Source organism: Artemia franciscana, chromosome 5 (genome assembly GCF_032884065.1).
Source record: "Artemia franciscana chromosome 5, ASM3288406v1, whole genome shotgun sequence".
In the NCBI taxonomy this organism is placed as follows: domain Eukaryota; kingdom Metazoa; phylum Arthropoda; class Branchiopoda; order Anostraca; family Artemiidae; genus Artemia; species Artemia franciscana.
Window position 1 is genome coordinate 15,852,216 of NC_088867.1, and position 24,021 is coordinate 15,876,236.

A 24,021-nucleotide genomic window follows, 5' to 3' on the forward strand; every position below is an offset into this window, starting at 1 on the left:
TCTAAAGCATCCACTCAAGATCCGTTCAACATCCACTCAAGATCAGTGTAGAAGGTTGGTTATTCAGCCGCCTTACACTAGTAATGCAAGCAGGCATGCCGCATTCTTTCTGTAGAAATTCCTCTATAAAAGCCTTGTTGGCTGTGTTTTGCGTTTCAACTGACAGTGTAGGGCTGATTGGGACCCCGAAAGCAATGAGATTGTTTCTACGCTTTTTTCTTTCTCTGTCGGTTCGTACCGCCTCGTCCACTTTCTTGTCTATTTCACTGGTTAGTGTCTTTGAAGCAGCTCGCAGGCTGTCTTCTAACTGCTCTTTCACTTCAGTCCGCATGTCATCCATTGTGCATAGTTTCACCAATTCGCTTTCAATGTCCCCAAATCGTTTTGTAAGACCTGACAGCATATCTTCCATATCACTTTGATGTCGTCCTTAAGTTGCTTGGTTGAATTTACACCTATGGTATGGACATTGTTGTTGACGTCTTTTGGCGTTGGTCGAGTTCACACAGAGGACAGAGCCAGTGAAACTCGTTTCCATCACTTATGGTGTCGATAAGCTTGTATTTGGTCGTTGATATTTTGATACACTAAATACACAGCCACTTTGATCAATGGTCACAGTTCAAGTTGGCGGATTGTGGCGTTAGTGCTATCTTGCAGGAGGCACAAATATCCTCTCCGCTTTTGCGTGGTGAGATCATCTTACGTTTCGCTACGCGGTACTGTTCTGTCATCTCCCGGAGAATCCGAATTCAGTGAAGAATAGGGATTTTCTCACGTTTAAAATCGAAGCTTGCGCCTAATACAAAATCAAAAGCAAACGTGGATACACAGATCCAGTGCACTTGCGCAGACGAGAGTGTAACTTTGTGGGCGTGGGCATGGGTAGCAGCTATACATCAATAGGTAAATCAATCGTACAGATTAAGCATTTTTTGTTTGTCAATTCAGCCACTTTAAAACACTGATAAATGTTCTTAGTCTCTAGTGGCCTAATTTTGGGAAATTATTGTTTCATACCACTTACTTTTATTCACTAATGACAGTTTGCATCAACATCCTCAACAGATGTCAATCAATAATCTATCAGCAACACTAAAATCCAGAATAATGCTAGTTCATTGTGGGCTAACAGGACTTATAGGCTATTGAGATCTTTGTAAATTAACAGAAGGCTAAACAATCCTAGCATAAAAAAATAAGAAAGTCCCAATAACCTTCTCCCATTATAGTATCAATACTTTTGATATGAAGTTCCTTTGTTCACACTATTCCCTTGAGAATTCAAAGGTATAATCACAAACTCTCAATATGTAGGACATAAAACTATGTTTAGGCTATTAAAGGGCTACTTAGGGTATCACAGAATTGATGAAACCACAATTAATAAGAGCAACTTTGAATGTGCAATCTAAAAGTTTTTGCCAGTTGTTCATAATACCAGACCATCAGCATATCATAAATCGGTGTGTGGGAGGCTTATGTCCCAGAGAAATAGGGAGAAGAGGAGGCAGCTCAGGACTGCACCCTGTGGAAGAGCTTTGATTATTGTAGTTTTGGGTAAGGAGGCTGAACGTACACAAACAACAAAACTTTGATTTTCAATGAAAGATTTTATAAAGGATACTAGCTTTAGGGGTAATCCAAGACTTGCAAGTTTCTAAACAAACTAAAGAAGTTGATGTTAAATCATTTTCTCCATTACTTTTCCATGGACAGGAGAAATTTTTATAGGCATGTAAGACTCAGGGTCATGTTTAGGTTTATCTCTCTTTAATAATGGTAGGAGGGGTGAACATTTCCAAATATTCAGGAATGTGGATGTAGCCCATGCATGATTATAGCAATTTAACAGTTTCTGTTTATAAAATGGGGTGATATTCTTTACTCATGTAGGATGTAGTATGTTATGGTGGTTGCTAGTAGCCTTAGCCCTAATATGTTGTATTGCAATATTCAATTCATGAATTGAGAATGGACAGGATATATGCTCTGACTCTGGATGAGGCTGGTATATCAAATTTATCAAGATTGGGGTGATGATGCTGGTGTTATTTAATGTTAGCTTATTTGAGAAAAGAGTTGCAAATAAATTTGTCTTTTCATTATTATTATTATCATAATTAATATTATTATATTATGGCTTATACTGGAGTGGGTTGCAGGTGTTTTTTTTTTTTTTCACAGATTTAGCTTATGAGTTTATGTATAATTGGCTCATGGGTTTCTCTCAAAAGACTATTTCCAAAATTATTCCAGTAATTATATAAACATTTATTATAGTCTTTTTGAGATTAAACTCTGCTTGTATGCTGCTTAAATATGTAGCAGGGGATGTTTTTTTTTAGATGTGTTCTCCTAGTTGCCTTTTTTGTTCTCCAGTTATTTTGGTTCTCATTTGTTCACTATACTTTAGGAGTATGTTTGGGGATTGTTTTCCTTGGTGTTGTCTTGGGGATATCATGATTAGCTGTATTTGTTAGTATGGATGCCAAAAACTTCAGTATGTGTCAGCTGTTACAAGTAAAATATATGATTCCTGTAAGAGACACAATTTCATCATTAAGCTTATTTTTCAACATAGTCAAATTTGCTTTAGTGTTAGTATATTTAGGGGGTAAGTGGCAGAATTTTAGCTGGTCATTTAATGAAGAAACTATGGCAAAGTTGTTTTTGCAAAGGTTATCAATTTTCTTTATATACATTCTTTACAAAATTTTTATTGACACAATTGGTAGGTCAATTGTGGAAAATTTGCCACTTTTGGGGTTAAAATATGTATTTGGTTTTGAAGGGGTAGCAACTGCTGATTCAGTATTACTTGATATGAAACTTTATAAACCTACCAGCTTTATTTGCAGGCTCATCCCTCCACAGAAGGCTGTGAGTGTTAAAATCTCCACAAATAATTATGTTTTTAGTATATGAGAATTACTTATATAACTAAAGAAATCCATGGTATCTGTAGTTTTGCTGTTAGGGTTAGAAAAGCTCATTATGTAAGTTCTGGTATTATTCAGCCAAACATTAATTCAATTTGTATCAACATAATTTAAAACTTCTGGAAAGTTATTGCCACAAAATTTGATGTCACTATTTATTATTAAAGCTAAACCACCCCTTTCCTCTCTGGTAACCTATCCTTACTCAGTTTAGTACATCTTGGAGACTTTATTTGTTGGTTCTTGGTCAAATGGATCTCATGGAGGCAAGCAATATCAATGAAATTATTATTTATAAAAGATATTAGTTTGTTTAACTTATTTTCTGACAATGATCTTAGATTCCACTGAAGTATTGAGATGTGCTGCTTTGCTGCTTTAGTTTTCATATGACTGTGTGTCAACATTTAGCTTTGCCAGGAGTAAAGCAAGATCATTTTGGTTTGAATAAGCATGTGATTGGGTTGGTAGATGTCTGCCAATTCTTTTATGATTTTCGCTTTTTGTGGCTGGTTTAGGTTCATGAACTGAACTGCATTAGAGTTTAATATAAAGAGGCATATATTAGTTGTTTACTTTTTCACCCAGCTTGCTTCTGATTCATTTCTGCTTGGGAGGTGTGGCCAGAATAACCTCTTATCGTTGGATGTGGAGGCTAGTTGGCTTAGCCTTGGCAATTCTCTCCAATCGGAATGTGAGCTGGGGTGTATTGAGGAAGAAGTCTTGTGGAGGGTGCTTGTTGCTTTGGGTATGCTGGGTCTTATCTGAGTGAAAGTATTGGGTGGTTTCATAAGAGATTTAGTTTGGTGTGACTGGGCTGCATTTGCTTCCTGAGTAAAGTAAATAATTTGCAACACAAAACATTGTAAAACCTTCATTTATTAGCCGTAATTTTTTAGTTTTGGGATAAAACCAATTCTTTAGCAGCAGAAGTTCCTTCACTCCCTTATTTGTACAGTCATGATAAGATACAAAAACAAGTTTAATTTTAAAGTAGAAGCTGTTATGTGGCAACCAGAATTTTCATCTGAAGCACTCAGCCTGTTGCAGAAAATATAAAACCTGTGGCCTGCTGTGCTCAGTGTAATATCATCCCTCCCCCAAAAATATTCTAAATGCATCATAATCTAATCCACAAAGAGTTCCAGGATTGATTTTTTAGAACAATTCCAGGAAACCTGTACCAATCCCACCAAAAATACAATCTGTTTCTAACCTAAGCCTGATAAAATAGTTTTCTTTCTGAACAGTTTTTGCTCTAATTTTCCCCATGTTCTTCATAATTCTGGAACTATTATACAAAGCAGATCATTATTGGGAAAAAATTAGTTTAAAGCTAAAATAAGAAAAATTGAATTAAAACTCAAGTAAAATCTAACCAGAAAACGTTGCCACAACATAATTGAAATGAACAAAACGTATCCATACAAATTAAAACTAATGTGAAGCTAAAAATTCGAAAAGTTGAGCTGATTTACTCAGGTAAAATCAATTCTGATGATACTCAAACAGCAGAAGGGAAATACCTAGCAGAAGAGGAGAGTATGAAAAAGGAGGAAAAAGAGGATTTGTTAGATAATGAATACGCCAAACTACACAATGATGAAGAGAATGTTCTTGGTAAAAAAGAATGGTCACTATCAATTGAAAGACTACATATAAACCGAGAGACTAAGGGAATACTCCAAAAATCTATTAAGAATTGAAATTTTTACTGAAATAGGCCAAACCTTTGCTAAAGGCTGCCAAAAAAAACCTTGGAGAGGAGCCTCCAAAGGTTCCAGAAACAACAGGTTTACAAAGTAAACTTAGCAAGAAAAATTCCTGTCAAATAATAATTCAAATAACCGTTAAAGAATAAACAATGATTTATAAAAAAAATTATTTACAATGATTTTTCACATAATTACCTGATCTTTTTGCTGAGGTTGTCTTTTCATGGTTTTTTAAGTACATGAAGGACATGAAAAATAAGCATGTGATCATGTCTTTGGATAATGATTAGGATGAACCAAGCAAACTTTCTTTCAGCTATGTCTAAGCCATCTTACTCGGAAGCTAAACTAGATGCTATTGGATTACAATTCAGTGTTCTTTAGCATTGATTTTGTTTTGTTTTTAAAACGTATGGGTTTACTATACAGCAATGATTTTTTAATTAAGCTTTTTGGGGAGGTTGACATTAAACAACGTTAAACAATTGAAAGGAAATTAGTCCCAGTCGGTAAAAAAAAGTATTATCACTCAAATCAGTTGGTGAAAATAACCGTCTAGCCTATAAAATTCTTTGCCTTACTTCCCACTCCCTAAAAAAGAAATATTTTAGCTAATTTTGTAGCTACTCCTGACCAATGTATGGTAAAAGAAAAACTAGCCTGATTTGTTTTGTAAGCTTAATTGTTAAATGTGTTTGTATTTCCCTTTTATTTGTATTTTGTTTTAGAAAATGAAGATGCTTCACCAAATGAATATGAAGAGCTCTTTGGTATTTCAGACAATTTATTGTCACATAAACGTGAAGATGCTCCTCTGGTTACTTTACCTGACATTTCAGGACCTTGTAAAATTGAACCTGACACTCAGGAATTAGGAACCATATATTTTGATGTTGAAAGTACATCTCTAACATTAGATTTGAGTAGGATCAAATTATGTTTTTTTTGAAATATGAAAAAAAGTCAGAATACTTGGACTTTATACTAAGCAAAATGCATAATTCATATTCAGAAGTGGGTCCACAGTTTTTGTTGGTCTGTAGAAGGGCTTTTTTCTAAAGTTAAAACTAGATATGTAATATTATCCCTATTAAACATCCTTAATAAAGAAGAAAGTCAAATTTGAGTCTGGTATGATGTTCTCTGAATATCATGGGGCATTTACTGCTTCAGGTTATACCTAGGCTCAGAAAAACACCTTTTTTGTATTTTTTATTGAAAAGAAACTGGGATAAACGTTTAATTTGGCTTCCCTCTATTTTTTTGAAAAAATATATTCTCACTGCTACCTCTTGCATAATTTGCGATCCTGGTACCCTGGGCGCTAATTAGGCCTACTATCCTCAACTTTTCAGAAACATATTGCTGCAGTTACTCTTTAGTAACATAACTGTGAAATGACCTCACTGCATTGCATTTTCATTTATAATCTGTGTGTAACCACATGGGAACTTATTTTCCTTACCTTCAAAGGTATAAGAACGAAAAAAAATATTGACAAAGTATTTGTGTTAGCCTAAGACACATAACAGGAATCAATAATAGGTACATAGGCCAGGAAAAAGTTACAAGCCCCTTAACAAAGATGACTGGTCTAACAGGTGAACGTTTTTTTTTTCTCTTTAAATGTTGAATGATAGTTTCTAAATTGTCTTAGGTTTTTCATTCGGATTCTTTCTTTCAATTATTTCTTAAAATTGACATTGCTAGCCCCTTGGAACATTTTAAATGGTACATTTCATGAAAATGCTCAAAATTTGCAATATAATCTTACTGAAGATATTTGGTACTATAAAGCTATCCGTTGCTTTTCGTAATCGTATTACTACAAATAAAAGCTTTTAAAGATGAAAGAAAGGTAGATGAGTAAATAGAAGAACATAACTTTTCATCCCTGGAGAAGATAATGGTCTGACAACCAATTTCTATTTAACAGTCCTCCCTTGTTTTTAATTTGGTAATTTTATTTTTTTTAATGGATTACAGTCTAAACTATTCTTCTAATCCTTCAATGAAGAAAATAATCGTGCTCTAATGTTCTATTCTTTCTTGGAAATTCTTTAATTTTAGTTAATATAAAACTTAATTTTTTCTCCTTCAAACATGTCGGAAGTAGTTACACCAGATATTAGGTACGCCATCTGGCAAAAGATGCCAACAAAAGATCGTAAAGATGACAGAGGCGTAACAGCAAGTTCATAATTATTCATCCCTCACTTGTCTTAAAATTTGAGCCAGTTTTTTTTCTAAGTCGTCCCAAAAAACTTTAAATGGTGTTTGACATTAATGAATTCATGAATGAAAAAAGTGATTTCTTATACTTTGACCTGCCCATCAAGAAGTATTGATCAGCATTAAAAGGAATTTATCTGTCTTAGGTTAAAAGTAGGCCTAGATTTTTAGATATGATAAATATATATATATAGAACCATCGATTTATTTTTATTATGATTCTATAAACTCGGAGTGTTTGTTATTTATCTTTTCATTAGTTAAGGTGCAGATGAACTTGAATAATAGCACATTTTGAATATATTTTTTAGATGTCTTTTTATTTGTATTTTGTTGCAGATGTTGAAACATTAACAAGTGAAACCGTAACACCCGATCCTGATTGCTCCCCGGAGCCTCTTGGAATTTTATCCAGTTTTTCTGCACCCCCCTCTGACTCCCAGGAAAGGTATAGCAATGGTATAGCAAGCCCCCCCCCCACCGAAGCTGATCATTCCCCAAAACATACCCGATCGACGTTTAAGAGAACTATTTTGTTCAGCATTGTTGAAAGGTCCAGTATTGGGGGTGCCGACCTCCCCACAGTCCTCAGGATAAGGACTGAAAGCTATGCAGTTCGTTCATTGTTTACACATAGTAAACGTTATTGAGAAAGGTATGCATGTTTGAACTTTACTTGCCAAGAAGACGGTGGGTAGTCAGGTGGCCCTTTCAGTGAACGTTGGGGGGAGTATTCAACTAAGTTAAAAAACGTTATCTGTATAAGGATTATCAAAATTGTTCAACACAGGAATAACTGAGTATATTAATTTGAAAAATTCAGGAAACGATGAGGGAGATGATCAAAAAGGCAATATTTGCATACTATCAGTACTACTATTACTACCACCACTGCTACTACCACACTACTCCATTTACAATATTAAGGGGAAATTTGAACTAAATCAAAAGACGCTATGTGTATGCACATTGTCAAAATAGCGTATCTCAAGATTTGATTTCAGTAACTTTCAGGGAATACTTACAGGGGAAGATCATGTCGCCAAAAGGCAATATGTGCACACTACTGCTAATACTACTGTTACTCCTACATTTGCTACTTCTATTGTAACTACTTGTAGGGCTAAGAGCAATGAGATAAAAATTTCAAGAAGCATATAAACATATAGGTTATCAAAAGGAAATATCAGCATTGTCAGAACAATGGCTAATTATATTATGTTGAAACTTCCAGGACTTGATGAGAGGGTGCTCAACTGACCAAAAGGCAATAGGCTAGTACTACTGCTGCTAGTAGTACTACCGCTATTCAATACTGTTACTAGTACTATCAATGCTACTGCTGTGACAACTATGCCTAATTGCATGAAGGTGAAATTTTGAGGGGGGAAGAAGAATTGAATCAGAACACACCCTCTGTAGTGCAGGTTGTCAAAAGGGTGTGACAGCAATATCTTAGGAACAGTTAGGTGTGTAAAGTTGAAAATAATAGGGCTTGTTGTGAGGGATGCTGAGCTAACCAAAAGAAAATATTTGCATCCTACTGCTTGCACTCATTCTACTACTACTTTAATTATTATTACTATTTCTGTTACTACTACTGCTATTGAAACTAACGATATTAAGGTGAAACATAAGGGAAATATAGAAACTGTATAGAACTAATTTGGAACACACTACACGTACACAAGTTGTCAGGAAGACGCATCAGAAATGTTTCAGGAATGGTTGACGGTATTAAGTTAAAACTTTCAGCGTGTGTTGAATGGGAAGTTGAAGAAACCAAAAGTGCTATGTGCATACTGCTACTAATGCTGCTTCAACTATTACGACTGCGCAAGCTAAGGGCTTTAAGGTGAAGCTTTTAAGGAATAGTCAAGATGTTGAAATAAATCAGAACAAGAGCATGTGAACTTTCATATAGTTGACAAAGCAATATCTGAAGAACAACTTATATTATTGAGTAAGACCTTTAAGGGCAAGTTCGGAGGATTTTGAACTAGCCAGAAATCACTATGTGTGTACTTTTGATACTATCACTACATTTACTGTTAATATCGCTGTGGGTATTGAGGTGAGGGAACGTTTAGGAGGAATTTCAATTAAACGAAAATATTGTATGTATGTAGGTTTTCAAAAAAGCATATAAGCAATATCATAGGTAGCATCACTCTGTAATTACTAGAAATGTCATTGAAGCTCGTAAAAGAGCTCATTCGATTCAAAATTACAAGTTCTAGTACCCTTTCCAAGAGTAAAAAGAGATTGGAGGGCAAGTAGCCTTTCTCTCAAGCCCGTTTATCTTCAAAACGCATCCAGTCATAATCTTCAGACATCTATTTTGTTCAGCATAGTAGAACGGTCCAGCAACTACATTTTTTGGGACATTGGGCATTTCATCCCCCTCCCACAAATATGCAATTGGCCCATATAAGACTGCTACAACTAAATGATGCTATAAGACTAAATGATGCTTTAAAGTAAATCAAAAGGCATTGTGTTTATGGCTGCCAATTAGGCAAATCAGTAATAGTTTCGGAACGACGCGGGTATTAAGTTGAAACTTTTAAGGCCACTTTTATAACTACTTTTTGCTCGTACAATTTAACCTTTATTTTTCAGGTCAACTTAAGGAGCTATAAAATTGAAAATACTGTGTTTCAGGATTAAACAAAAGTTTCAGGATTATTAAAAAGTTTTTCAAACATACAAATATCAACCCAAACTATGGTTTCTTATGGAAAAAGCCGAAACGATATAATTTTTTTCCATGAAAGTGACTATGTCAATAAAAAATGAACAGAAATTAATATAAAAAACTTTCCACAAAATAAGTGTTTCAAAGAAATATAAAGAGCTCCATTCAGCAAAAAATGAACAGAAATTAAGTTAAACAATCATAAAAGCGTAAAACTACCACAAACCACTATTAATAAATAAATGAAACTTAAAAAGAACAGAAGTTACAGTAAAGAGTCAAGTCAAAATGAAAACAAGCAGAAATTAATATGAATAGGGTTGAAAACCCCCCATGTCTTCTAAAGACCAGAGCATATTTTGTGATTTACTGAAAACAAAATAGATTTTAAATATTTTCACTTGTTTTACTTTCATAAATAAAAAATTATCAAAACTTTAAGGAATAAATTTCAGTATATATCAATTAAACTGAAAATCCACGTTTTTTTTTCTGTTTAGAATGTTAAATTTTTTTTTCTATAATCAGGTCCGGAAAGTCATCTTGTTCAGTAGTTTTTTTCCCTAGTGTAGTGATTTATATCTGTAATAGTTTACATATTTTGTTTATTATGTAAATAAGAGTGAGAAAATATATCTATTTATAATTTTTTTTTTCCGTAAAGCGCCGATTGCGTTCTGATCTTGAAAAGGCATGGGGGCTGTCAGCCGTACTCATGTTAATTTTTGCTCGTTTTGAGTTTCATTCATTTATTGATAGTGCTTTATGCTAGTTTTAGTTTAGAAGATTATTTGACTTTATTCTTGCTCATTCTTGGCTTAATAGGGCTCTTTTATTCTTCTTTGAAAACTTGTTTTGTTGCAAAAGTTTTTGAATTAATCTATTGAAAAATATCAATCTATTGATATATATGCGATATCTACGTAAACTGGTCTAAAGGGTATGCAGTTATTTAAGAAAAAAATTCAAATTGAAACCTTTTCGTTGTGAAGTTAAATATTAAATTTTATTTTCTTATAAAGGAAAAAAAAGTCTGCAGCGTTTTTATTTGAAAAACTAAATAAAAAAACAAAACATTTTTCTAAATTGAAAGTAAGAAGCAATATTAAAACTTGAAACAAACAGAAACAATAATGTATTTGACAGGGATTGGCCCCTCTTCGACACCTTGCTCTACGCTAAAATTTTTATTTCTTTTAAAAAAGCTTCTTATTTCTTAATTAAGTGACCCTTGTGTTTCAGGAGTCGTTCTTAAAGTATTGGGACAAAATTCAAACTTCAGCGTAAAAAGCGAAGCTCTGAGAAGGGGGCAACCCATTTCATATACGGAATAATTTCTGTTCATTTTAAGTTTTAATGTTGTTCCTTACTTTCAACTGAGAAACTTGTTTCTTCTTATTTAATTTCTTACTGTTTCTTAAATCATGTCATGAAATCTGGCTGTGCCTCCACAGAGAAATACCTTTCTCCACGGAATTATCCTCTAGACAATTCAAACCCAGTGAAAATTCACCCGAGACAATTACCTTTACATCTCCATACGTAAAATTCAGATAGAAAAGAGAAAGCAAGACATAAAAACAATTATGCATAGGCGGTATGGCTAATTCTCCAATCGTACGATTTCCCCTGAAAAATTTGCCTGCCCCTTCCCCATGGAAAAATCCCCCGTGAAAAAACCCTCCAAGGGAAATTTTGCCCCACCCCCACCCGAAAATGCATTCATACTTCCCAATAACAAATACTATGCATAAACAATGGGAGAATTTTATAGCTTAAGGGTCTTTCCGCTGTGGCTTTGGGGGGGGGGGGGTTTATGTTATATCTAAAGGAATAGTTAGGGGGCCTTTCAACTATGATGAAGAAAATGGCTATCTAAAATTTTTCTATTGGGAGATTTTAGGAATAAATGGGTAGAGGCAGGAGCCTAGTAGCCCTCGAATCTTTTTGGTCTCTTAAAAAGGATACTGGTACTATAAATTTCTGTTCGAATCAGCCCTTTCCTAATATTCTAGGTCCACTGGGGGATGTGATCATCCTTGAAAAAAAAATCCACACGCATCCGTGATCTTTCTTCTGGCAAAAATTGGCAATTTCATATTTGTGCAGATAGGAGGTTGAAACCTTTAAAATATGGTTCTCTAGTACGCTGAAACTGATGGTGTGATTTTCATTAAGATTCTTCAACTAATTCTAGATTCTTCAACTAAGGGATGTTCCCCTCTTTTTTGGAAATCAGACAAATTTTCTCAGACTCGTAGCCTTTGATGGGTAACACTAAACTTGTGTATTCGGAATCAGCATAATAAGCCAATTTGATCTATATATTGGTATCAAAATTTCGTTTTTTACAGTTTCGATTACTATTGAGCCACTCGCTCCTTACTTACTGTGCGTTACCACAAACTATTTGAAAATCAAATTTTGAGGTACTTTGAGACTAAAAAAGGACATCTGTTTTTTGAATTTGTATGTTGTCGTGTGCCTTCCATAAGAAAAACACATTTAAAACCATGTATATAGCCAGGAGTTTGATTCAGGAGGATATCAGCCAGTTTAGAGATAGTCTTTACCATGGAAAACGCCTTGCATCACAATTATATGTTTTGGCTATATTTATCTGAATTAAAGATCTTAGAAACAGTAAAGTGCACATTATGTTCAGCACTTTATAAGGTACATGTGATGTTAGCCTTAATCGTGTTTGTGCTAATTCGTGTTTTTTTTAAGCTCAACTGTTTTTTTTATCGTTTTTCTTGTCCGCTCCTCGTTTCATTTATTTTTGGATGTTGAAATTGCTTCTGATGATTTGTGTATTGTGTCATAATATCTGACTTTTCTTTCGAAAATATCTTTTCTAGAAAAACTTGGTTAAAATTAATCTAAAATTAATGGATAAGCACAGGGGGAAAAATATATAAAAAAATAAATTGAAAATCTGCATAGTCCTGTGGCTCCTATACAGTATTGACAAATATCCATCGAACATCCCCCTTCCCCAATTAGGGATCGTCCCCGTTTCTGTTTTTGGCTAAAACACAAACGGTACAATACGGCAATTAGCCCTCGACGGTGGGCCGAAAAGGACAATCTTCGGCAATCTGTCATCCTTCATTCGCAGAACCTGCCCTAGCCATCTCAACCTTTCTTTCATTGTAGCCCTAGACAGTTGGATTGAACTACACTTTTTGTACAGCCTACAAGGCAATTTCTCTGAAAAATATCAAGTAAATCTTCATCCGTTTCTCAGAGCGCCCATGTTTCACAGCCATATTTGACCGCTGTCATCACTGTACCTTCTAATATCCTAAACTTGGTTTGCAGACTTATCTTCCTATTCTTCCAAACTTTTTTTTAAGTGTGAAAAAACACCCTGAGCCTTGGCTATTCTACTTTTAACACCCTCACTGCTCCCACTGTCTTTACTAATAATACAACCAAGGTAAGTGAAGCTGCCCACCTGATTAATCTTTTTGTACTCAACGTCACCTTTTCATATTCACTTATTACTAGCCTTAGTGACTTTATCTTCTTAACATTAATTTTCAAACCTATTCTTGCACCCTGAATTCGCAAAATCTCTAAAAGTTCATTTATTTTGCCCGAACTTTCATCTACGATGCTTAAATCATCAGCACAATCTAAGTCCAGGAGAGTTTTACCTCCGCATTTGATTCCGAGGTCTTCCATTTTCTTTCCTGGGCTCCTTAAGACAAAGTCGATCAAAGCTAGATCTACGTTGTATGGGCAGCGTAAGGTGTTGCGGCAACCCTTGCTCCGCTTCGCCGAGTAAAGTGTTGCAATAGCAACCCTTTGGTTTTGTTTCAAAACCATTGGTTTTGGTTTTGGTTTTTGGTTTCAGTGTGTACCTTACTACTGAAGTTGTCAACCCCTTTAAACTTTCAAAGTAGTATGTCTCATAATGGAATTTTTCTACCAAAAAATGGATTACATATATTTTGATCAGCTCATCAAGAGCTATCGACTGCCGTCGAAAAAAAAAAAATCTATTTTCGTTCAAAAGTTGACTCTTTTGCCGTAGGCCAAGTTTCTAATGTCATCACTTAGAAAGCAGCAAAGGATAAACTCAAATTTCTCTAGCAGTGAGAAAACTTTTGAAGTTTAAGAGACACATCTGATACCATTCCTCTACCGCAATCCCAAGTGCAAAAAACCAACTGATAAACTCAGCTGAAATCACGAACAAAAATGGGTAGAAACAATAGATTTTTGGCCCCGCCACAGGAGTTCTACGAAGCTTTCTAAAATGCAAAGTCATATTCAGCAATTCGGCCTAAGGTCCACGCTTTCCATAAAGACCTCAGAGGTTAGACACTTGTCACTTTCTAGGAATAAGTTGAAATCTGGGTGTTAGGAAAAAAAATACAACAAAACCAAAGTGCTGCTCTCGCAACACAACTAGATCTACGGTGTATGGGCAACGTGAGGTGTTGCGGCAACCTTTCTTCGGCTTCGTCGAGTAAAGTTGCGAGAGCAACACTTTAAAATGTGTTGCGAGAGCAGCACTTTGGTTTAGTCGTGTTTTTTTTCTAGCTCCTCGATTTCAGTCAAGAGCATTGGTCAAAACTAAAACCCATCTTTCTTAAATACTCAAATATTTTCAATAAATTAAGATATTTTGACTGTTTATTCCTTTTTATGAAAACTGAATCCCAAGTTTCTCAAATGCTCAAATATTTTTTAATAAAGTAAGATGTGTTTTAACCGTGAGCCTTCCTTTTTTATGAAAATTAAACCCAAAGTTTCTCAAGTGATTAAACATCATTAGTAAAGTCAAGTGTATATTAACCTTGTGTTTTCTTATTTTTGAATTCAACACCCAAGTTTCTTGAATGCTCAAATATTTTTAATTAAATAAGTTGTATTTTAACCACGTGTGTTAGGATTTTTAAAAACTAAAGCCCAAGTTCCTTAAATGCTCAAAGATTTTCAATAAAACCAGATGTATTTTAACTCTATGTGTTCTTTGTTCTAAATCCCAAACCTAAGTTTCTCAAACGATCAAATAGTTTTAGTGGAAAAAGATATATTTTAACCACGTACGTTCAGATTTCTGAAAACTAAAAGCAGAGTATCTTAAATATTCAAGTATTTGAAATGAATAAGATGTATTCTAACCGCATGCCTTGCTTTTTATGTAAACTAGACCCTTAGTTTCTTAAATGATCAAATAATATAAAAAAACTAATGCATTTTAAATATATGCGTCCTTATTTCTGAAAACTAAAACCCAAGTTTCTTAAAATATCAAATATTATGAATAAAATCATATCTATTTTAACCTTATGCGTTTTTGTTTATAAAAACTAAAGGGCAAGTTTCTTGAATGGTGAAAACTTGAATGCTTGAATTTGTAATAAAATAAGATATATTTTAACTAAGTGTGTTTATATTTCTGAAAGCTAAAGCCCAAGTTTCTTAAATGATAAGGTATTCTTAATAAAATCAGATGAATTTTGACCGTAAATAATTTAATTAAAATATCAAATAATTTCAATGAAATAAGCTGTATATTCGCCAATTCTGTTTGGATCTCTAAAAACTTAACCTCAAGTTTCTGAAATGCTCAGAGACTTTTAATAAGATCAGATGTATTTTAACTGTATGTGTTCTTATTTCTGAATCCCAAACCTAAGTTTCTTAAACAATCAAACATTTTTAATACAATAAGATATCTTTTAACTACGTCCGTTCAGATTAAAAAAAAACTAAAACCCAAGTTTCTTAAATGCTTGAGTATTTTAATGAATAAGGTGTATTTTAACCGTATGCGTTGCTTTTTATGAAAACTAAAACATAAGTATGTAAAATGCTCAAATATTTTTAATAAAATAAAATTATTTTAACCATATGTGTTGCTTTTTGTGATGACTAGAACCCCTTTTTTCTTTAATGATTAAATAATATTAATAGAATCAGATAATCTTTAGCCATATACGTCCTCATTTCTGAAAAATAAAACCCAATGCTCTTAAATTTTCTTAATAAAATAAGATGAGTTTTAGTTGTGTGTGCTCTTCTTCATAAAAACTAACGCCCAACTTTCTTAAATGATCAAATAGTATTAATAAAATAAGATGTGTTTTAATTGTGTGCAATCTTTTTTCTTACGATAACCAAACCCAAGCCTTTCAAATGATCATATATTATTAATAAAATCAGTTGTATTTTTGACATTGTGTGATCTTATTTCTAAAGACTAAAACCTAAGTTTCTTAAATGCTCAAATATCCTTAGTAAAATAAGATGTATTATAACCGCATGCGTTGCTTGCTATGATAACTAGAACCCTTAGTTTCTTAAAAGATCAAGTATTATTATTAAATTAAATGTGTTTAAACCATTTGTGTTCTTATTTTTAAAAACTAAAATTCTATTGTCTTAAATGATTAAATATCCTTAATAAATTCATATATAATGCAGTTCATAAATGCTTATGTATTTTTAATGAATCAAGATATATTTTAACTGTTTGCATTTTCTTTACAAAAAACTATAACCCAAGTTTCTTAAATGATCTACTGTTGATAATAAATAAGATATATTTATTAACGTGTGTGTTTATATTTTAAAACTTAAAGCCTCAGTTTTTAAATGCCCAAAAATTTTTAATGAAATAAGATGTATATTAACCGTTTGCAGCGTCTTTGTTATGAAAACTAAAACCCAAATTTCTTAAATGATCGAATATTATTAGTAAATCAGATGCATTTTAACTGTTTATGTGCTTACTTCTTAATCCAAAACCCAGTATACTAATTGTTGAAAAATTTTAATAAAAAAAGTGTACTTCAACCATATCCTTTCTTATTTCTGAAAACTAAAACCCAAGTTGCTTTAATGCTTATATATTTTCAATAAAATAAGATGTGTTTTAACCATATTTGTTACTTTTATGAGAATTAAAAACCTTAGTTTCTTAAATGATCAAATATTTTTAATAGAATAAATTATTTTCAACCATATGCGTCTTTTTCCTGAAAACTAAAACCCAAGTTTCATAGCCTATATAATGAAATGTTCATAATGAAATCAGATACATTTCAATCTTATGCGTTGCTTATTATGAAAACTAAAACCCAAGTTTCTTAAATTCTCAAATATGTTTAGTAAAATAAGATATTTTTTAACCGTGTGTGTTCTATTTGTAAAAACTAAAACCCAAGTTTCTTAAATAAAAAAATACTATTATTAATTATATTATTATATAAATAAATAACATATTATTTATAATAAGTCTGATGTATTTTTTAACGCTTTTCTTTGTATTTCCAAAAAGTAAAGCCCAAGTTTCTTAAAAGCTCAAATATTTCAAATGAAACAAGATGTACTTTAACCCAGTGTGCTGATTTATGAGAAATAAAACCCAAGTTTCTTAAATAATCAAGTATTATGAATAAATCAGATGTATTCGGACACTGTGTGTTTGTAGAAAACTAAACTCTTATTTCCGTGAATGCTCAAATATTTCTAATAAAACAAGATATATTTTAACTATGTGCGTTTCTTTTCATTAAAACTAAAGCCCAAGCTTCTCAAAGAATCAAACAATTATCACTGATAATCCAAAGAATTTTATCCGTTTGTATTCTTATTTCTGAAAACAAAAACGCATATATTTTAACCGTGAACGTTTTTCAATGAAAACTAGACCCCAAATTTCTTGAATGATCAAATATTACTAATTTAATTCAAATGTATTTTATCCGTGTATATTTTTATTTCTGAAATCTAAGACGCACGCTCTTAAAAGATGAAATAGTTTAAAAAGATAGGATGTATTTTATCCATGTGCATTTTTTTTATAATAACTAAAACCCAAGCTTCTTAAGTGAACAAGTATAATTAATAAAATCAAAAATATTTTAACGCTTGTGTTTCCGTTTTTGAAAAATAAATCCCAAGTTTCTTAAATGCTTAAATATTTTAATATAATAAGATGTATTTTAACCGCGTGTGTTCCTTTTCATGAGAACTAAAAACCAAGTTGCTTAATTGATCAAATATCAATTATAAAATCGAATGCATTTTAACCGGTTGTGTTTTTGTTTCTGAAAACTAAACCCCAAGTTTTGTTGGAATTTTTCCAGTTAATTTTAAGAACTGAACAACAAGTGGAACATAAGAAAATTTATAAGACTGTGGAATGTAAATTTAAATGAATACTTCAACTCTGTATGCAAGGACCTGCCTCAGCAAAAGAAATGAAAAAATGAATATAAAGGAACTCGCATTAAAACATAATCTTAGAAGCTAAAATATTGTCAAAAAGTTCTAGTATCATTGCTTAATGGAAGTTAAACCATGACTAATACATCAAGTGGAGTGAAAAGAGACAATTCATTCAAGTTGAATAGAAACATCTGTAAACAAGCTCTTAAAGTTAATCTTTCCTTTTTGGCAGCCAGCCTGGAAGTAATAGGCTCATGGGTATTATTAACTGGTTTGTTAATATAATTTGTTAAATAGTTTTTAATTATATTTGTGTATAAGAAATTAATTGAAATATATCTCGAATCTCTATTTATTTTATTTATTTATAAATAAAGTACTATTTATTTTCATTGTAATTTGAATTGCCTCTCGAACAGCCTGCTTATGCCTAAACCATTGCTAATAATAACCTATTAACTTGTGAAGCATATTATAACAGATATTATCTGTTATAATATTATACTTATAATCTTTGTTGGTCTATAATCGGTAATGAGAGTGCCAGGATTAAAAAGGACTGAATTTGAGGATAAAAAATCATACGGAATGGTGACTTTGGAAAAATGTTTGGCTCTACATGATGATTTTCTAGAGTTATCTCTTCAAAGTAAAATATTTCCTTAAAGAATGCTTAACTATACAATGAAAAATAAGTGTCTGACTTTGGAATATTGAATGAAACTTTTACGTCGTGGCCTAGATGCATTTACTCAATTTATCGATGTATTAATTGAGACAGAAACAATTATTTTGTGATTATGCTTTTAACCACTACCTGGACCGTCATTTTGCAAGGCAAGAGCAAATAAGTCGAAAATCTTGTCTAAACATGTTTTGTGTCACCACTCAGTTACTCCACCTCCTAAAAGACATCCCTTTTATTGATCGTGATTCAGTTTCATTGTAGCAGTGAGACAGTCAAAATTAATAATATTTTAAACATATCCATTATGTTTGTATACATTGGGCAACTGGTCATCCTGTGAAAATTACACTGTTATTGATGACCGTAATGAAAAATGTAGGATATACTATCCATTTAAATTGCATAGAGGATACACGATGCAAACTTAAGACTGTAATTCTTGTCTTGTTGCAGTTTGTGATTCCTAGACTAGAAGTTTCTTCTGTTCCAATTGCCACTACGATAAATGTGATCAATGGGAAAATACTTATCCTGGCACGATTGCAAAAAAATCTAGGTTTGATTTCGGTTTCTTTGTAAGAATATCATCGTAGTTTTAAATTGTTTTGGGAAGAAAAACCTGGTGGACGCTTCAACTGCTGGAAAAATAAGAGAGTCTGGTGTTTGTGACATCGCTGTGAAGGTACCGATTACTAAGATTATAAGCCTACTGATTTTATTTGCTTTTATAGGAAGTTATTCTTCATATTAGAATATCGTATGTGACATTGCTTCAAATAACCAAATTGAAACACTTAAATTATATAATATGAACCAAAGTAGTATTATTGACTTTAAGAAGAAATATAATAAAAATGAAGTTACATTATATCGTAGAAAATATAACTCTGACTTTGCATAGCAAGTTGAATCCTGATGAGGAGCCGACCCTTATCGTTTCCGATGGTTACCTATACGTGCAAGAAGAATCTAAATGATACAGAGTTTTGTACATGCATGTATTATTAATAAACAAATATACAAACATTTTTAATGAATTTCACTCTTAGCACACTTTAATTTATATGATACAGGTAGAAAAGAGTATTTTCTGCGAGAAAATCGTTCAATTGAGGATTGTATCCATAAATGCTAAGAAATTTACTGTAAGTATATTCGAGACATAGAAAAATAACATATAATAGTGCCTGAAATCTAAAGAATTTGGTTGATATATCTTGTACTCGCTTCCGAATTTGAACAATAAATGTTCCATTTTGCCCAAGAAAGTTTTTAATTAGAGGCATGTGAAAAGTATACGGTAGGCCAAGAGGATAAAAAATTCAATATTTTTCACTGTTTGAAATATGCAAAGCCAATGCCCCATCTTTACAATTGATGGGCTACTTTTAACAACAACGAGGGTATTGTGAACCCTTTGAATATAATTGAGGAAATCCGAGAGTATGCAATAGGATTTGTGTTAAGACATGTTGGTTTCCAAATTGAATACAATGAATATTTGAATGGTGTTCATGGTGTGATATCAAATGAAACACTGCCATCAGGGGTAATTTTGAAATATGTTTCAAATTGAATGAGAGGGATTATTTTAGTACTATTTTCCAGGGGTTCGGAAAAGGTACACACTAGACAAACTGCGTCCGTTTGGAAAATACTCATATCTTGAGTAGAGGGGAAATCCAGTACAATAATACGATGAGTTTTAGCAAACATTTCTTCGATTATACCATTTTCAGATAATTTTGAATCTCGATCTAGAGATTGCTTTGCCAGTTCGTGTCGGGTCCTGTAGGATTTATCAAAGGATACACTGTAGATTGGAGTTCCATTTTCTTTGCACGCAAGAGATGAAAACCAAAATATTTAAAATTTATGTGGAGAATATGTCCATAATCCTATAGCCCTAGCACTTTTTGCAAAAGCCAAAGCAAATTTTGAAGTAATTTTACCATTGATAAATGACAAGTCGTTGTAGGTAAGTGTACCCGTAGCAATATATCGTTGATCCGTGATTGTATGTGGGATGATCAATTTGATGTTATTTCCACTATTTCTTCATTTCTCATTTGCAAAAGCATCAGAACTCATAACTTATTGTTTTTATACGTGAAGTATTACCGTGGTGAGAGAGACTGTTACATAAGGTGTAGTGCCAAGTTCTTTTCACAAAATGCAATTTGGTATAGCAAGTTGTTGCTTTATGTCGATCTTAACATTGAGAGGCAATAATTGAGGTATGTTAAACATCTCATGACTTATTTTTCCAATCAAGCTTAAGCCTTCAGTCATCATATCTATAAACTTATTGGTAGGGTCAGTGTCCGTTTTATATTCATATCCAATAGTCATACCTCCCAATAGCTTACAAGACATTAAAGTCATCAACATGAGTTGTATATAAATTGCGTAATTTGAAATTTTATAACTTATGCTCACCAGCGATCCATGTATGTAGACTCTGATTTGTCTAAAAGAATTGTGTAGTGCACAATTTTCACAAGATAGTCCCTTGGCTGCAAGGCTTTATTGTTATATTTTTGGCAATCACATTCAATCCTATCAATTTTGAAGTCAAATCTATGACATAATCTTCACTGGAATAAAGTTGAAAATGTAAATTTTCAGAGAGCGGTTGTTGCGGTTAAAATTGTTCACAGTAAACAAGTTTTACGCGTGCATCAATATTTTCAACATTGAAAACATTTAGAGATGAGGTGACTGAAGGATGAGATTCTTTACGTGGTAAATATGACAGTTATATGAAAAGAAATCCTTTTTCGATCTAACAATTTTTACTTTTGGTTTCTTTTCTTCTTTAACAAGAACGATGTTTAAGAGCTTGATTTGAGACTGGTGAGTGATGAGGTGTTTCTAACCCTATTTAAACTTTTCTACTTTGTCCTGATTTCAATCAGGACAAAGTAGACCGTGTACTGACCCTTAGGTTTTGTAAAACTCTTTCTTTAAAATCCTTCCCATAGCCCCAATCGTGCAGGGTAAAGGATGCAATATCCCCGGCAACCGGTGCAGTATATTTCTTAGCCATGGACTAGAGGACAGCAAAACAGCTTAGCAAACCAATTGTCGGGACCTTACCCTGACATGGAGGAACGATCCTTAAAATACTCTATTCCGTGGCCCAATTGTCGCGGTCTAAGAGTAGCAACATAGCAATAAATTTCAGGACAAACAAAAGTATTTTTTTAAGCCATCTCACTGAATGAGTCGAAAATGACATGTACTCACAGCTAAACTTTTTGTCATTGCTAGAAAATTGCCCAATTCACCTTTCAATGTTAACTGACAGTTCCAAATGCGAAGTTTTGACTGGAATATATTGAAGGTGCTTTATATTGTAGTTATGAATCTGTTCCAGAGTGTTTTTTCTTTCAAGAACACGTATGCGGGGTACATTGGTATTACCAACTTTCGATGTTTCGACAAAGGACGCATAGCAAAATATTCAAATGTCAAACGAGAAGCCGGGTGGGCAGTCTCAAAAAATGATACTTTCCATCTCACTAGTGCTTCCAGCTTTTCTTTCATTGATTATATTTTGTTTAAAACCAAGAAAATCTCTTAGATTGTCGTTGAGATTAACCTTCTCATTTTCAGTGGGGGAAGCAATGTAGATCTTGGCCTATTCCATTTAAAAATTAAAGTGAAATGCACCATTTTTACGAACCATGATTCTTCTATTTATAGCACGACACAAATCAATCTTACTAGAATAGTCCTTGTGCGGTAGTGCGATGAAAGCATGTTCACATGAGTTCATTGATTCTTTCCATTCCTCACTAACCAGTGGCCAATAATAAGGTATACCTTTTATACCATATGTCCGATCTTTTCTCAAGATAGCATAAATATTTTTAATAATACAATCAACAAGAGCAAGTTCATACCTCCGCTCAAATTTGATCGTAAGGCAGAGTTGGGTCAGAGACATTGGACATGAATACTATGTAAAAATGATTAGTCATTGGAAACATCTTCAGCAGCAGTCCAAGAATCAAATCAGAGTTGTATCCTTGCCAACGAACAAGTAATGGTCAGATGTTCTTGTGAGTTCAATTATTTTTTTTTTCAATTTGATGCATTCCAGTGGTTTTAACTTTTTCTAGTTATACTCGTACAAACCTCTAGGAATCTTGTCATTTTTCATATCACGCAGACGATAAGTTACAGGTTTAGTGTCAAAGACTTTTGGCACTTTAAAAAGCTCAGTGGAAAACAAGAAATTTCTCTTTCAAAAATATTTTTTGTCCGATTGATTCGAACATTATCACCAACATTAAATTTACTCTTCTTCACAACCTCATCATTGCAATGTTGTTTAAGAGAAATTTCAAGTGTATTGTTGCTAAGATGAACTTCAAGAGAACAATGATTGGACAAGGATCGATGAGGAAATTGATTATAAATCAACATGATTTTATTGAAATCTTCAATAAAAGTGACAGTTTTCAATGTACAATGTCTTGAGAATAAAAGTTGAGTCGCTGTTGTCAAACGTTCAGCCAATGCAGCCTTTATCGGATTGTGACTAGGATAGAGTATTTTGTTATATTTCAATAAATCCTTTTTTACATATGGATTAACAAATTCACTTCCCTGGTTTATTTGAATTTTTCAATAAGAATTTTGTTTAAAGATAGATTCAAGAACCTCAGGAACTTCATCGCCTCTCTTTGAACGCAATGTAACGGCATATGCATAGCTACTAAAAACACAGATTGCAAGTATAATATACTTGTATGAGCTCTTGTGACGTCTGTGAATCTCGTCTACAGTTAAAAGTTCCGTATGTAATATAGGCAATGGCAAAAGGCCCTAGTTTTCGATAATGACGACAACAAACTCTATGATTTCGAGGATGAGTGTAGCTGGGTTCATTCTGAAAATAATTTGTCGCGAACTTCTTTTCAACTCCAGCGACTCGAGCAAGTGTGGTGGGGGAACTTAATAACTCACCAATTTAATCAGGAAACAAATTTTAAATTATTAAATATTCATAATATCAGAACATCCAAATTTACAGGCCACCAAAAATGAGTCATTACATTAGCGTAAAACTGAGTGTTTTCGTGTAAATATTAAACCATATACCAAAAGGTAGACGCCCACGATAATTAAGGTCTAACCCAAATGAGAGGTAGGTGGTTACCCAATTGTGAGCTGTCAGAATATGTAACCAGTAAGAGAAAAATGTACTTTATTATGGAAACATGAATTTAGTGATAAAAATAAGGTTATTATACCTCCAATAAAACTATTGTATGAGGGGCGGGGGTTACGGTTTTACTTATCTATTTAATATAGTGATTTATATCAACCAAAATTTTGGTATGCACATCTTATGTTTTGGTAGGGTGAGGGGGTATATAAAAAGATACTTGCCTGTTGGTATCTTTGAGACATATTCATTATTTAAACTCCTTGTTTTATGTTCAGAATTTTATGTATGACTGATGGGAATTCCATTCTTGTACCCATTTTTATAACCCTCCGGGGCAATAGAAAAATACTATGTTCCTACTAGAAGAATAA

At 33.0% G+C, this 24,021-nt stretch overlaps 1 long non-coding RNA gene across 1 annotated transcript; it reads left to right on the forward strand.

The window, feature by feature from the left end:
• The first annotated feature begins 753 nt into the window (after nt 1-753).
• Nucleotides 754-19,494, forward strand: LOC136027017 (uncharacterized). The gene is made up of 3 exons (XR_010617472.1): nt 754-906; nt 7,229-7,544; nt 18,922-19,494. It is a non-coding gene; the product is annotated as an uncharacterized LOC136027017 (long non-coding RNA).
• Nucleotides 19,495-24,021: the final 4,527 nt, after the last annotated feature.